At 42.6% G+C, this 15,054-nt stretch overlaps 1 protein-coding gene across 2 annotated transcripts in view; it reads left to right on the top strand.

The window, feature by feature from the left end:
- Positions 1-15,054, top strand: part of Maged2 (MAGE family member D2) — a 204,067-nt gene that overhangs the window by 110,335 nt on the left and 78,678 nt on the right. For both annotated transcript variants that reach the window (XM_063279730.1, XM_063279729.1), the window contains exon 2: positions 9,985-10,244. The gene's annotated coding sequence lies outside the window, so the exon portion shown is untranslated. The remainder of the gene's footprint in view (positions 1-9,984; positions 10,245-15,054) is intronic.

Here is a 15,054-nt window from a genome sequence, read left to right as displayed (position 1 = left end):
CAAGGTCAGGTCTTACTTTCTGTTAGAGTCACTTGCAACCCAATTTTTCTTCCAGGCAGCCTATGGACAGTCTTTCATCTGTTCCTTAGTTACATCGGCATGGCATCCAAGTGCATTGTTTTAGAGATGCTCATTCTTAAAAATCAGGGGGTTATCATTTTCTCTATACACATGGCCCTTGCCGCAGATCACACTTTATCACATTGGAGCACTTGTCATGCTCCAATATGCTCTCAGCTTGGAGTTATGCTTTAGGTTTTCTCTCTTTCCTAGAACATGCTTACTTACTCCAGATAAGCCCATGGTTGGGCTGTTAATTATAGTTTAATTTCAGCTGAAAACCTCAGCAAGACTTTCTTGGCTCTATCTATCTACCCAAGGATGCTATTCGTTACTCTTTATTTAGCCTATTTTTTTTTTTATTTTTACATTGAAAATAACCTTTGTTTTCATACAATATATTCTGTTTTTGTGCTTGTCTTCTCTTGGTTTTGTTGCAAAACGATTAGTTTCTTGCTTTTTCTAGGGGGTAGCTTGCTTCCTTGTGTTGGGCTTTATTATTTATTATCCTTTGTAGGGCAGGATTTGTCGAAAGATATTGTGTAAATTTGTTTTTTTATGGAATATCTTGGTTTCTCCATCTATTTTAATTGAGAGTTTTGCTGGATACAGTAACCTGGGCTGGCATTTGTGTCCTCTTAGGGTCTGTATTACATCTGTCCAGGATCTTCTGGCTTTCATAGTCTCTGGTGAGAAGTCTGGTGTGATTCTGATAGGTCTGCCTTTGTATGTTACTTGACCTTTTTCCCTTACTGCTTTTAATATTCTTTCTTTGTTTTGTGCATTTGGTGTTTTGACTATTATGTGACAGGAGGAGTTTCTTTTCTGGTCCAATCTATTTGGAGTTCTTTAGGCTTCTTGTATGTTTATGGGCATCTCTTTCTTTAGGTTAGGGAAGTTTTCTTCTATGATTTTGTTGAAGATATTTACTAGTCCTTTAAGTTGGGAGTCTTCACTCTCTTCTATACCTATTATCTTTAGATTTGATCTTCTCATTGTGTCCTGGATTTCCCGGATGTTTTGGGCCAGTAGCTTTTTCCATTTTCCATTATCTTTGACAGTTGTATCAATGATTTCTATGGAATCTTCTGCTCCTGAGATTCTCTCTTCTATCTCCTGTATTCTGTTGGTGATGCTTGTATCTACTGCTCCTTGTCTCTCCCTTTGGTTTTCTATATCCAGGGTTGTCTTCCTTTGTGCTTTCTTTATTGCTCCTATTTCCATTTATAATTCTTTCACCTGTTTGATTGTGTTTTCCTGGAAATCTTTCAGGGACTTTTTGTGTTTCCTCTCTATAGGCTTCTACTTGTTTATTTATGTTTTCCTGCGTTTCTCTAAGGGAGTTCTTCATATCTTTCTTGAAGTCCTCCAGCATCATGATCAAATGTGATTTTAAATCTAGATCTTGATTTTCTGGTGTGTTTGGATATTCAGTGTTTGCTTTGGTGGGAGAATTGGACTCTGATGATGCCATGTAGTCTTGGTTTCTGTTGCTTGGGTTCCTGCACTTGCTTCTCGCCATCAGGTTGTCTCTGGTGTTACCTTGTTCTGCTATTTCTGACAGTGGCTAGACCTTCCTATAGGCCTGTGTGTCAGGAGTGCTGTAGACCTGTTTTCCTGTTTTCTTTCAGCCAGTTATGGGAACAAAGTGTTCTGCTTTCAGGCGTGTAGTCATTCCTGTCTACTGGTCTTCAGCTGTTCCTGTGGGCGTGTGTCCTGAGTCCACCAGGCAGGTCACTTGGAGCAGAAAAGTTGGTCTTACCTTTGGTCTCAGGCCTGAAGACACTCTTTGGGGCTGGGTTTCAGCTCTCCATGAGGGCAGCAGCCAGAAGGGCCTGTGCCACCTTCTCCGGGGTTCCTGTGCACAGGGTGCCCAGATGGCGCTAGGCATTCCTCTAGAGTCAGAAATGTGGGCAGAGAGTAGTCTCCTGTGGCTTCCTAGGCATCTCTGCCCCTCTGAAGGTTTATCTCTCCCTCCCACGGGATTTGGGTGTTTGACCAGGTCCCTTCAGATCTGGGTGAGTTCTGGACTGCAGCACTCCTGCAGCTTGAGTGCCCCTATCTTCCTGTTCCCAGAGGCCCTATTCAGTTTCCTCTTAGGCCAGGGATGTGGGCAGGGGTGGGCAGTACTGGAGGTCTTGCCTTCCCTTCATTCTCAAGAATGCCCACCTTTCTGGGCAATGAACTCTCTCTCCCATAGGGTTTGGGTGCAGGGAGCTGTGGGCCAGGTTCAGCGAGGTTCAGTCTCCAGCCAGGAACCAGAAGTGTCCGGTCCCAGAGGAATTTTGCCTTCGTGTGTCCTGAGTCTACCAGGCAGGTCACATGGAGCAGAAAAGTTGGTCTCACCTCTGGTCTCGGGCCTGAAGTCACTCTTCAGGGGCTGTGTTTCAGCTCTCCATGAGGGCAGCAACCTGAAGAGTCTGTGCTGCCTTCTCTGTGGTCCTTGTGCACAGGGGGCCCAGAAAGCGCTTTCATATGATTTATTCTGATCACAGGTTCCTCTCCCTCATCTTTCCCAGGTCCTCCCCACTTCCTCACTCATTCAACTCCATGCTTTCTTTCCGTATCTCTTTAGAAAACAGGCAACCAAAAGCAATCTACAGATTCAATACAATCCCCATCAAAATTCCAATACAATTCTTTACACATCTTGAAAGAAGAATCCTGAACTTCTTATAGAAAAACAACATAAAACAAAAAACCCAAAATAGCTAAAAACATAACTGAACAATAAAAGAACTTCTTGAGGAATCACCATCCCTGACTTCAAGCTATACTACAGAGCAATAGTGATAAAAACTGCATAGTATTGTTACAGAAACAGACACATTGATCAGTGGAAAAGAATGAAAGACTCAGAAATACAACCACATGATTGCAGATGCTTGATTTTTGACATAAAAGCCAAAACGATACAATGGCAAAAAGAAAGCATCTTCCGCAATGTCTAACTGGATGTCTACATGTAGAATAATGCAAATAGGTCCATATCTATCACCCTCCACAAAACTCAAGTCTATGTGGACCAAAAACCTCAACATAAAACCAGATACACTAAATGTAAGAGAAGAGAAAGTGAGGAATATCCTTGAACACATCGATACAGGAGACAACTTCCTAAACAGAACACTAATGGCTCAGGCACTAAGGACAACAATTAATAAATGGTATCCCATGAATCTAAAAAGCTTTTGTAAGTCAAAGGACACTGTTAATAAGTCAAAACCTCAGCCTACAGATGGGAAAAGATCTTCACAAACCCTACCTCTGACAGAGGGCTAATATCCAAAATTTATAAAGAACTCAAGGAGTTAGACACCGACAAACAATCCAATTAAAAATTGGGGTACAGTGCTAAACAGAGAATTCTCAACATAGGAATCTCAAATATCTGAGAAGCACTTAAAGAAATGTCGTATTTTCAGTCATCATGGAAATACAAATCAAAACAGCTCTGATATTCCAACTTATAACCATCAGAATGGCTAAGAGAAAAAACTCAAGGGACAGCAGAAGCTGGTGAAGATATGGAGCAAGGGGAATACTCCTCCATTGCTGATGGGAGTGCAAAATTGTACAACCATTCTGGAAAAATCAACTTTGTGGCTTCTCAGAAAATTGGGGATAGTACTACCTCAAGACCCAGCTATACCACTCCTGGGCATATACCCAAATATGCTCTATCATCCTGCAAGAACACTTAATCAGCTATGTTTATAGCAGCCTTATTTGTAATAGCCAGAAACTGGAAACAACCCAGATGTCCCTCAACTGAAGAATGGATACAGAAAATGTGATTCATTTATACAATGGAATGCTACTCAGCTATTAAGAACGAAGACATCAAGAGTTTTGCAGGCAAATGAATGGGACTAGAAAATATCCTATGTGAGGTATCCCAGACTCAGAAAAACATTCATGGTATGTACTCACTGATAATTAGATATTAGCCATAATGTACAGGATAACTATGCTATAATCAACAGAACCAAAGAAGCCAAATAACAGGGAGGGCCCAAAAGAGGATGGTTGAATCTTTCTTAGAAGTGGAAACAAAATAGATATCCAAGGTTGATAGAATGAAGAAACTGTGTGGGAGAAGGGATGGTGAGGGGAGCATTGTTGGAAGTCAGGGACGCAATCTCTAGCATGTGCCAGAGTCCTAGATGGGTGGTGGTTTCAGGGAGTATATGGGGGAGACTCTAGTTGAGACTCCTAGCAGTAGGCGATATGGATCCAGAAGTGACAACTTCCTCTAGGCAGGCAGGAGTCCCAGCGGAGAGATAAGAACAGCAACTCACCCACAAAACCTTTCGCCCAAAATGAGTTTTTCCTACAAGAAGTGCAGGGGCAAAGATAGAGCAGAGATGGAGGACTGAGGGTATGGACAACCAATAACTGGCCCAACCTGAGACCCATACCATGGGCAAGAACCAATCCCTGACAATATTAATGATACTCTGTTATGCTTGCAGACAGGAACCTAGCATAGGTGTCCTTTGACAGGCTCCACACAACAGCCAATGGAAAGAGATGCAGAGACCGAGGGCCAAACATTAGATGGAACTCAGGGAGTCTTGTGGAAGAGTTGGGAGAAGGGCTGAGGGATCTGAAGAGGACAGGGACTCCACAGGAAGACCATGGAGTTAATTAACCTGGACCATGTTGGGGCTTCCAGAGCCTGCATCACCAACCAAGGAGCACACATGGGCTGAACCTAAACCCTCTCACACCTATGTAGCAGATGTGCAGCATGGTCTTCATGTGGGTCCCAACAACTGGAACAGGGGCTGTCCCTGAATCTGTTGACTGCCTGCCAGTGTATCCTGTTCCCCTAAATGATCTGCCTTGTCTGGCCTTAGTGGGAGAGGATGGACCTATTCCTTCAGCAACTTGATGTGTGTGTGTGTGTGTGTGTGTGTGTGTGTGTGTGTGTGTACAATTAGTGTGGGGGCTAACACCAAAAAGGGAGCTCCTTCTTTGAAAAGGAGAAAGGGAGGGTAGATTGTTGGGGAAGATCTGTGTGAGGGGTTATTTAGAGGAAATTGACTGATATTGGGATATAAAATGAATAAATAAATTTAATAAAAAACAGGCAAATTAAAAATAATGGAATAAAATCAAAACGAAAATAGAGGCACAGACACACATATGCACACCATACATACAGCACACACACACTATAAAAACACAAAATCAGAAACTGTAATATATAAACAAAAGGTCAGTAAGGTAAAAAAAGTCCAATCAAAGCAATATGAGACAAAAAAGAAATCTACAAGAAGCCCATTGCCTTTGTTTTGTGTTGGCCATCTACTGTTGGACCTGGGGCCTACCCTTAAGTGTGACTTATATACCCAGGGAGACTCCATTGGAGAAACTGTAAGTGTTTCCTTGCTAGAAGATATCAATTGGAGGTAGCTTCTTGGCAGAAATAAGAACCTATGTCCACTTCCCCTTCTTAGCACTGGAACTCTGTCTGTTGACCCCGTGCAGGCCTTGAGCATGCTATCACAGGCTATGAGTTCATATGTGCGTCAGTCCTGTTGTGTCTGGAAGACCGTTTCCTTGGAGTCATCCATCCCCTCTGGCTCTTAAAACCTTTTCACCTTCTCTTCTGTACACTCCCTGAACCCTTAGGGGAAGGGTTTGGTGAAGACATCTGATTTAGTCTCTCATTCTCTGCATGTTGCCTAGTCATGGACCTCTGTGTTATTTCCCATTTCCTACAGGAGGAAGCTTCTCTAATGATGGTTGCATGAGACACTGGTCTATGGGTACAGCAGAAGGTCACTAAGAATCATTTTATTGCTGGACTCGTTTAGTAGAACAAAGTATTTGGTTCTCCTCTGGGCTCAGGACTTATCTAGTCTCAGGTTCTTCGCCACCTAAACATTTCATACTTTTTGAAATAACTTTTTGAGACCAGGTCTCACATAATCCAGGCTAAACTTAAGTCCTTATGTAGCCAAGGGTGGTGACCCTAACCATTCTACTCCCACCTCCCAAGTTCTGGAATTACTGACATGTTCCACCACACCTGTTTATGCAGGGATGATGATTGGACTCAGGATTTTATACATGCCAGACAATAACTACCAACTGGCCTACACCTTCAGTCCTTGAAGTCTTTTTCAGCCACAAAGAAACTTGTGTCTTTACAGGCTGAAGGGATTGTCCAGTGGTTAAAGGCACTTCTTGCTCATGCATAGGAACCTGAGTTCCGTTTCCATCACACAAGTTCCAGTGACTCTGGCTCCAGGAGGATCCTGTGGGCCTGGCCTCTTCTGGAACCTACATCCATGTGCACATAACTGTCCAGCAGGGTTCTTCCCCTGCTCTGCCACACAGGGTTTCTCTCTGTAACCCTGGCTCTCCTAGAACTCACTCTGTAGAGCAGGCTGGTCTTGAACTCACAGAGTTTGGCCTGCCATTACCTCCCAAGCCCTGGGATTAAAGCATGTGCTGCCATGCCTGTCTTCATTGTCTCTTTAAAACATTTATTTTAAAGAAAATATTGTCTTCCTAGCATCTTTGTTTGTTTCTGCATCACCTATCAATGAGTCAATTTTTGAATAGAAATGCTATTCAATCTTCATGAGCCAATATGTCTTCTTTTTTCTGCTAATAGACCTGTGTATGTGTTAGGAAGTGAATTCCAAGTTTAGATGCTCTTAAAGTCTGATCCAGATGTTTGTTTCTCTTATAGTTCTCCTAGGTGCTGATCACAACCAAAGGCCTGGACAGGAAGCTTATGCCCTCTCAAGCTCCACTCTGAAGTATGCTTGTCACAATTATGACTGTAACTTCAGAGTAATAGACTCTGACCTGATATGCCTCATTCCCTTGGCCAGTGTCAGACATTGACTTCCAGGGACAGTGTAACTGATTATAGACAATCCCTACTGTTGCATATGTTGTGAGTTCCCTTTGACAATAGTAGAGAACCTGCTTGTGCTCAAGACTACAGAACTTCATTTGTCTGAGGAGTAAGGAATCAACCTAATGCTTGAACGCCATAGATTTCCTCTGTTTTAATTCCAGTTCACAAGTTTTTTAAAATTAATTAGTTAACTAAAATAAACAAGAATAAAACTATTTTTAACAAATTAATGACTTTAGGCTTTTAATAAAATTGATGACTTTAGGCTTTGAAAAACCCCAAATGGAGGGAGAAATTAATGGGCGAGACAATTGGAATGGGGAATATTTCTGGGATGAGCTAGAAACCTAGGATAATGGAAAGTCCCAGGAGTCTATGAAGGTGATCCTACTATGACTCATAGCAATGAGAGATATGGAGCTTGAATGGGCCATCTCCTATAACCTGGCAAGATTTCCAATGGGAGGATTGGGTCTCCAACACAGACATAGAACCTTTGACCTACAATTTGCCCTGTCCACAGATGGAGCAGAAATTGAGGATATGGCCAACCAATGACTGCTCCAGCTTGAGACCAATGCCATGAGAGGTACCTCACCTCTGACACTATTAATTATATTTTGCTAGACTTACAGACAAGAGCCTAGCATAACTGTCATCTGAATCTTCACCCAGCAACTGAAGAAAACTGACACAGAAGCCCACAATCAAACATTAGGTGGAGCTTGGAGAATCCTAAAGAAGAGGGTGAGAAAGGATTGTAGGAGCTAGGTGGTCAGGGACACCACAAGAAAAACCACAGAGTCAACTAACCTGGGCCCATGGGGGCTCACAGAGTCTGAATTGCTGACTAGAGAGCATGCATGGGACTGACTTAGGTCCTCTACACATATGTAAGAGATATACAGCTTGGTCTTCATTAGGAATTTTAACAGTGGGATCAGGGACTGTCTCTGACTTTGTTGCCTACCATTGGAATCCTTTCTCTCTACTGGGTTGCCTCATCAATAGGAGAATATGTGCCTAGTCTTACTGCAACTTGATATGCCAAGGTGGGTTGATATCCATGGGAGTCCCCTCCCCCCTTTTCTGAAGAGAGAGAGAGAGGAGGGGTGGATGGAGAGAGGAGGTAGTAGGGAAGGACTGGGAGGAGAGGATGGAGGGGAATTTGTGGTTGGGTTGTGAAGTAAATAATTAGTTAACTAATTAAAATAAAAAAGAAAGGAAAAGCCCATTTTAACAAAAATCAATATGGTAAGCTTTTAGTTACTGTGGGTGGGAAGAGTTGGTGATCTCTTCAGTCAGTTGTAGCTGAAAATCTCTCAAGAATATTGTCACACTTTACATAAGATCAAGAAACTACACCTATCCCAACTTGTATAGTTTGGTGGTGTTGCCACACTCCTTAGATCCATCCAAAAATGGTTCCATGTTTGCCATTGTCAAATTGGGACAATCCTATATTTCAGGAAGTGAGGATTGATTCTCATTGTTGGTGGGGGGTGGTAAAGTTACAGTGCAGATCAGGACTTTTGATCCAATGACGGTCATCATTGGATCAACAGAACTGAGTGCAGGAAGGCAGGAAGGAATGGCAATAAAAGATATTGGATCCTTGATGACATTAAGCAGGTGGATTGGCTCAGCATTGATTTAGGATCTCTATACTGATTCCTTTCTAGTTATACCATCAATAATTTCCCTCTATTAAAACAGTTTGAATAGGATTCTCTGCCATTTGCAACTATAATAACTCTATCCAGGGGAGCTATGGAATCTCAGAAGATTTAGGATAAGAGGTAAGAAGCCAGACACTTTAATGTGTTCTCTTCACTAAAGTCCACATCTCCTGTGCTCACGTATCTCAGGAAATGGCTCCAATTTCCCACTCACTCAAGCTACAAATAAACAAGGTAGTCCCACTGGGCTCCTTTTTCTTCCAGACCTCTACTCAAATCTTCCACCATGATAACTCTATCTTTGCAGTCTCCCTCATCTCTCAAACCTATAGCTTCTGCCCTATTCCAAATACCATGGTCCACAAGAGCATTCTGAGTTGACTCCACCTCCTCTGTCAGCTGTTCACCCTCCCCTTCTGCACTTGCTTTATCTGTTCCTGTCATGATAAACTATTCTCCATACAAAATTTGGCAGCCTCATCTATTCTGTTCCAGACAATAAACTCCATAAGCACATGGATATGCCCAGCATTTCCCCACTCCTTTCTTTCATCTGGTACCAAACAAGTCTATTCCATGTCCCATGCTACAACAATTCTATGGGTCCTAGCAGAAAGCTTATACTTCCTAGTCACATTCTCTTCTTTCCATCACTTCCTTTGCCCTTCTGTGATGTTGGGCATGTCTTCTCACATCATGGTGTCTTTGATTTTACTGTTTCAAATAGTGGTTATGCATCTCAATGGATGTCTGTTTTCTCAAGCTTCTGTGTTACATGGCCTGTGCACACTCCTATATTTATTTGCCTCAATCTGTTTCAGTGTTTGTGTGCCCCAGTGTTTGTGTGTTGCAGGTGTCTCTATACCACAATGGTCGATTTTTTGTCTTAGTCAATGTGTCTCATTGTCTACATAGCCTAATGTCTATTTTCTAGAGTCTTTATGTCACTGTATGATCTATCTGTCTCAGAACTGTGTATTTCCCAGTGTCTCTCTGTTTTGATATCTCTATGGATTCAGGTATGTGTCTACATGTATGTTTCAGTTTTAGTGCTTAATATAACCCATTACAACATGTGTTCTATTTAGCCTAGTGTCTATGGGTACTAGCATACTTATATTCAATAGTTTATTGATACATATGTGAATGTGACAGTGTATTTATGTCACACAGTATGTGTGTGTTTTAATGGATGCATATCCCCATCTCATATCGTTTATATTTATATCAAGGTGTCTGTCTTCCTTGGATTATGTATGTCTCAGAAACAGTATACTATTGGCTAAGAACCACACTGTTGTTTCTTTTTAATTAATTAATTTATTTATTTATTTTACTTATTCACTTTACATCCTACTACAGCTGCCTGGTGTCTGCTTGATGAAAAAACTGGACTGTAGCTGCTGGTTCGTGCCTGGTGTCTCCCTGCATAAAGGACTGATCTGCAGCTGCTACGTTGTGTTTGGTGTTTGCTATGGGACTGAATTGCTGCCCAAGAAGATTGAGTTCACCACCAAAGAACTGTTCTTGAACAGGTCCACTTCCTCCATATCCTAGTAACTTTTCTCTTCCACTACCTCTGCTGATTGGTGGTCTAGAGGAGAAGCCTTTTAATAACTTTAGTAAGTTGAACCCTTACTAAAAGGTTGCAAAAAAGTTGTGCCTAGAAGCATGATCATGTGTCGGCATGTTGCTTTGTATTTTTTTAGCTTCAGTTTCCATGTACTGCTGTCCTGACACATACTCTACTAGTTATGTGTCTCAGTATCTTACATGCCCAGCTATGTATCTCTCAATGTTGATTTGACTCTGTATCTTTAAGTAGCATCATCTACTTTTAGGGCTTCTCTGTCACAATGTCTTTGTTGGTGTCCATAATGATTAGTAGCTGTGAGATCTAATACCTTCTTTTTTGTGTCTCTATATATTAATGTCCATGTACCCCAGAGTCTGTGTTTAAGATTGTCTTTCTTGACCCGCGGATCCCGGCCCGCAGCAGCTCTCTGCTCCCAGACCCGGTGAGAGAGAGACCCAACCGCCTGGTCAGGTGGGCACTCCTGAGGCTGCAGAGCGGAAGAGACCACCAACACTGCTCACCCCTGCCCACATCCCTGGCCCAAGAGGAAACTGTATAAGGCCTCTGGGCTCCCGTGGGGGAGGGCCCAGGAGCGGCAGGACCCCTGCCAGAGACACCACCGGACCCTGAAGGAAACAGACCGGATAAACAGTTCTCTGCACCCAAATCCCGTGGGAGGGAGAGCTAAACCTTCAGAGAGGCAGACAGGCCTGGGAAACCAGAAGAGACTGCTCCCTGCACACACATCTCGGACGCCAGAGGAAAAAGCCAAAGACCATCTGGAACCCTGGTGCACTGAAGCTCCCGGAAGGGGCGGCACAGGTCTTCCTGGTTGCTGCCGCTGCAGAGAGCCCCTGGGCAGCACCCCACGAGCGAACTTGAGCCTCGGGACCACAGGTAAGACCAAATTTTCTGCTGCAAGAAAGCTGCCTGGTGAGCTTGGGACACACGGAAGCAGAATTTCTCTAGAACCGGGCACGTTCTGTGTTTACCGGAAGTCCCACACCCGCGGATCCCGGCCCGCAGCAGCTCTCTGCTCCCAGACCCGGTGAGAGAGAGACCCAACCGCCTGGTCAGGTGGGCACTCCTGAGGCTGCAGAGCAGAAGAGACCACCAACACTGCTCACCCCTGCCCACATCCCTGGCCCAAGAGGAAACTGTATAAGGCCTCTGGGCTCCCGTGGGGGAGGGCCCAGGAGCGGCAGGACCCCTGCCAGAGACACCACCGGACCCTGAAGGAAACAGACCGGATAAACAGTTCTCTGCACCCAAATCCCGTGGGAGGGAGAGCTAAACCTTCAGAGAGGCAGACAAGCCTGGGAAACCAGAAGAGACTGCTCCCTGCACACACATCTCGGACGCCAGAGGAAAAAGCCAAAGACCATCTGGAACCCTGGTGCACTGAAGCTCCCGGAAGGGGCGGCACAGGTCTTCCTGGTTGCTGCCGCTGCAGAGAGCCCCTGGGCAGCACCCCACGAGCAAACCTGAGCCTCGGGACCACAGGTAAGACCAAATTTTCTGCTGCAAGAAAGCTGCCTGGTGAACTCAAGACACAGGCCCACAGGAACAGCTGAAGACCTGTAGAGAGGAAAAACTACACGCCCGAAAGCAGAACAGTCTGTCCCCATAACTGACTGAAAGAGAGGAAAACAGGTCTACAGCACTCCTGACACATTGGCTTATAGGACAGTCTAGCCACTGTCAGAAATAGCAGAACAAAGTAACACTAGAGATAATCTGATGGCGAGAGGCAAGCGCAGGAACCCAAGCAACAGAAACCAAGACTACATGCCATCATCGGAGCCCAATTCTCCCACCAAAACAAACATGGAATATCCAAACACACCAGAAAAGCAAGATCTAGTTTCAAAATCATATTTGATCATGATGCTGGAGGACTTCAGGAAAGACCTGAACACACTTAGGGAAGCACAGGAAAACATTAATAAACAAGTAAAAGCCTACAGAGAGGAATCGCAAAAATCCCTGAAAGAATTCCAGGAAAACACAATCAAACAGTTGAAGGAATTAAAAATGGAAATAGAAGCAATCAAGAAAGAACACATGGAAACAACCCTGGATATAGAAAACCAAAAGAAGAGACAAGGAGCTGTAGATACAAGCTTCACCAACAGAATACAAGAGATGGAAGAGAGAATCTCAGGAGCAGAAGATTCCATAGAAATCATTGACTCAACTGTCAAAGATAATGTAAAGCGGAAAAAGCTACTGGTCCAAAACATACAGGAAATCCAGGACTCAATGAGAAGATCAAACCTAAGGATAATAGGTATAGAAGAGAGTGAAGACTCCCAGCTCAAAGGACCAGTAAATATCTTCAACAAAATCATAGAAGAAAACTTCCCTAACCTAAAAAAAGAGATACCCATAGACATACAGGAAGCCTACAGAACTCCAAATAGATTGGACCAGAAAAGAAACACCTCCCGTCACATAATTGTCAAAACACCAAACGCACAAAATAAAGAAAGAATATTAAAAGCAGTAAGGGAAAAAGGTCAAGTAACATATAAAGGGAGACCTATCAGAATCACACCAGACTTCTCGCCAGAAACTATGAAGGCCAGAAGATCCTGGACTGATGTTATACAGACCCTAAGAGAACACAAATGCCAGCCCAGATTACTGTATCCAGCAAAACTCTCAATTAACATAGATGGAGAAACCAAGATATTCCATGACAAAACCAAATTTAAACAATATCTTTCTACAAATCCAGCACTACAAAGGATAATAAAGGGTAAAGTCCAACATAAGGAGGCAAGCTATACCCTAGAAGAAGCAAGAAACTAATAATCGTCTTGGCAACAAAACAAAGAGAAGAAAAGCACACAAACATAACCTCACATCCAAATATGAATATAACAGGAAGCAATAATCACTATTCCTTAATATCTCTCAACATCAATGGCCTCAACTCCCCAATAAAAAGACATAGATTAACAAACTGGATACGCAATGAGGACCCTGCATTCTGCTGCCTACAGGAAACACACCTCAGAGACAAAGACAGACACTACCTCAGAGTGAAAGGCTGGAAAACAACTTTCCAAGCAAATGGTCAGAAGAAGCAAGCTGGAGTAGCCATTCTAATATCAAATAAAATCAATTTCCAACTAAAAGTCATCAAAAAAGATAAGGAAGGACACTTCATATTCATCAAAGGAAAAATCAACCAAGATGAACTCTCAATCCTAAATATCTATGCCCCAAATACAAGGGCACCTACATATGTAAAAGAAACCTTACTAAAGCTCAAAACACACATTGCACCTCACACAATAATAGTGGGAGATTTCAACACCCCACTCTCATCAATGGACAGATCATGGAAACAGAAATTAAACAGTGATGTAGACAGACTAAGAGAAGTCATGAGCCAAATGGACTTAACGGATATTTATAGAACATTCTATCCTAAAGCAAAAGGATATACCTTCTTCTCAGCTCCTCATGGTACTTTCTCCAAAATTGACCATATAATTGGTCAAAAAACGGGCCTCAACAGGTACAGAAAGATAGAAATAATCCCATGCGTGCTATCGGACCACCACGGCCTAAAACTGGTCTTCAATAACAATAAGGGAAGAATGCCCACATATACGTGGAAATTGAACAATGCTCTACTCCATGATAACCTGGTCAAGGAAGAAATAAAGAAAGAAATTAAAAACTTTTTAGAATTTAATGAAAATGAAGATACAACATACTCAAACTTATGGGACACAATGAAAGCTGTGCTAAGAGGAAAACTCATAGCGCTGAGTGCCTGCAGAAAGAAACAGGAAAGAGCATATGTCAGCAGCTTGACAGCACACCTAAAAGCTCTAGACCAAAAAGAAGCAAATACACCCAGGAGGAGTAGAAGGCAGGAAATAATCAAACTCAGAGCTGAAATCAACCAAGTAGAAACAAAAAGGACCATAGAAAGAATCAACAGAACCAAAAGTTGGTTCTTTGAGAAAATCAACAAGATAGATAAACCCTTAGCCAGACTAACGAGAGGACACAGAGAGTGTGTCCAAATTAACAAAATCAGAAATGAAAAGGGAGACATAACTACAGATTCGGAGGAAATTCAAAAAATCATCAGATCTTACTATAAAAACCTATATTCAACAAAATTTGAAAATCTTCAGGAAATGGACAATTTCCTAGACAGATACCAGGTATCGAAGTTAAATCAGGAACAGATAAACCAGTTAAACAACCCCATAACTCCTAAGGAAATAGAAGCAGTCATTAAAGGTCTGCCAACCAAAAAGAGCCCAGGTCCAGACGGGTTTAGTGCAGAATTCAATCAAACCTTCATAGAAGACCTCATACCAATATTATCCAAACTATTCCACAAAATTGAAACAGATGGAGCCCTACCGAATTCCTTCTATGAAGCCACAATTACTCTTATACCTAAACCACACAAAGACACAACAAAGAAAGAGAACTTCAGACCAATTTCCCTTATGAATATCGACGCAAAAATACTCAATAAAATTCTGGCAAACCGAATTCAAGAGCACATCAAAACAATCATCCACCATGATCAAGTAGGCTTCATCCCAGGCATGCAGGGATGGTTTAATATACGGAAAACCATCAACGTGATCCATTATATAAACAAACTGAAAGAACAGAACCACATGATCATTTCATTAGATGCTGAGAAAGCATTTGACAAAATTCAACACCCCTTCATGATAAAAGTCCTGGAAAGAATAGGATTTCAAGGCCCATACCTAAACATAGTAAAAGCCATATACAGCAAACCAGTTGCTAACATTAAACTAAATGGAGAGAAACTTGAAGCAATCCCACTAAAATCAGGGACTAGACAA

Source organism: Rattus norvegicus, chromosome X, assembly GCF_036323735.1.
Source record: "Rattus norvegicus strain BN/NHsdMcwi chromosome X, GRCr8, whole genome shotgun sequence".
Classification (NCBI taxonomy): domain Eukaryota; kingdom Metazoa; phylum Chordata; class Mammalia; order Rodentia; family Muridae; genus Rattus; species Rattus norvegicus.
This window is presented reverse-complemented; position numbering and strand designations above follow the sequence as displayed.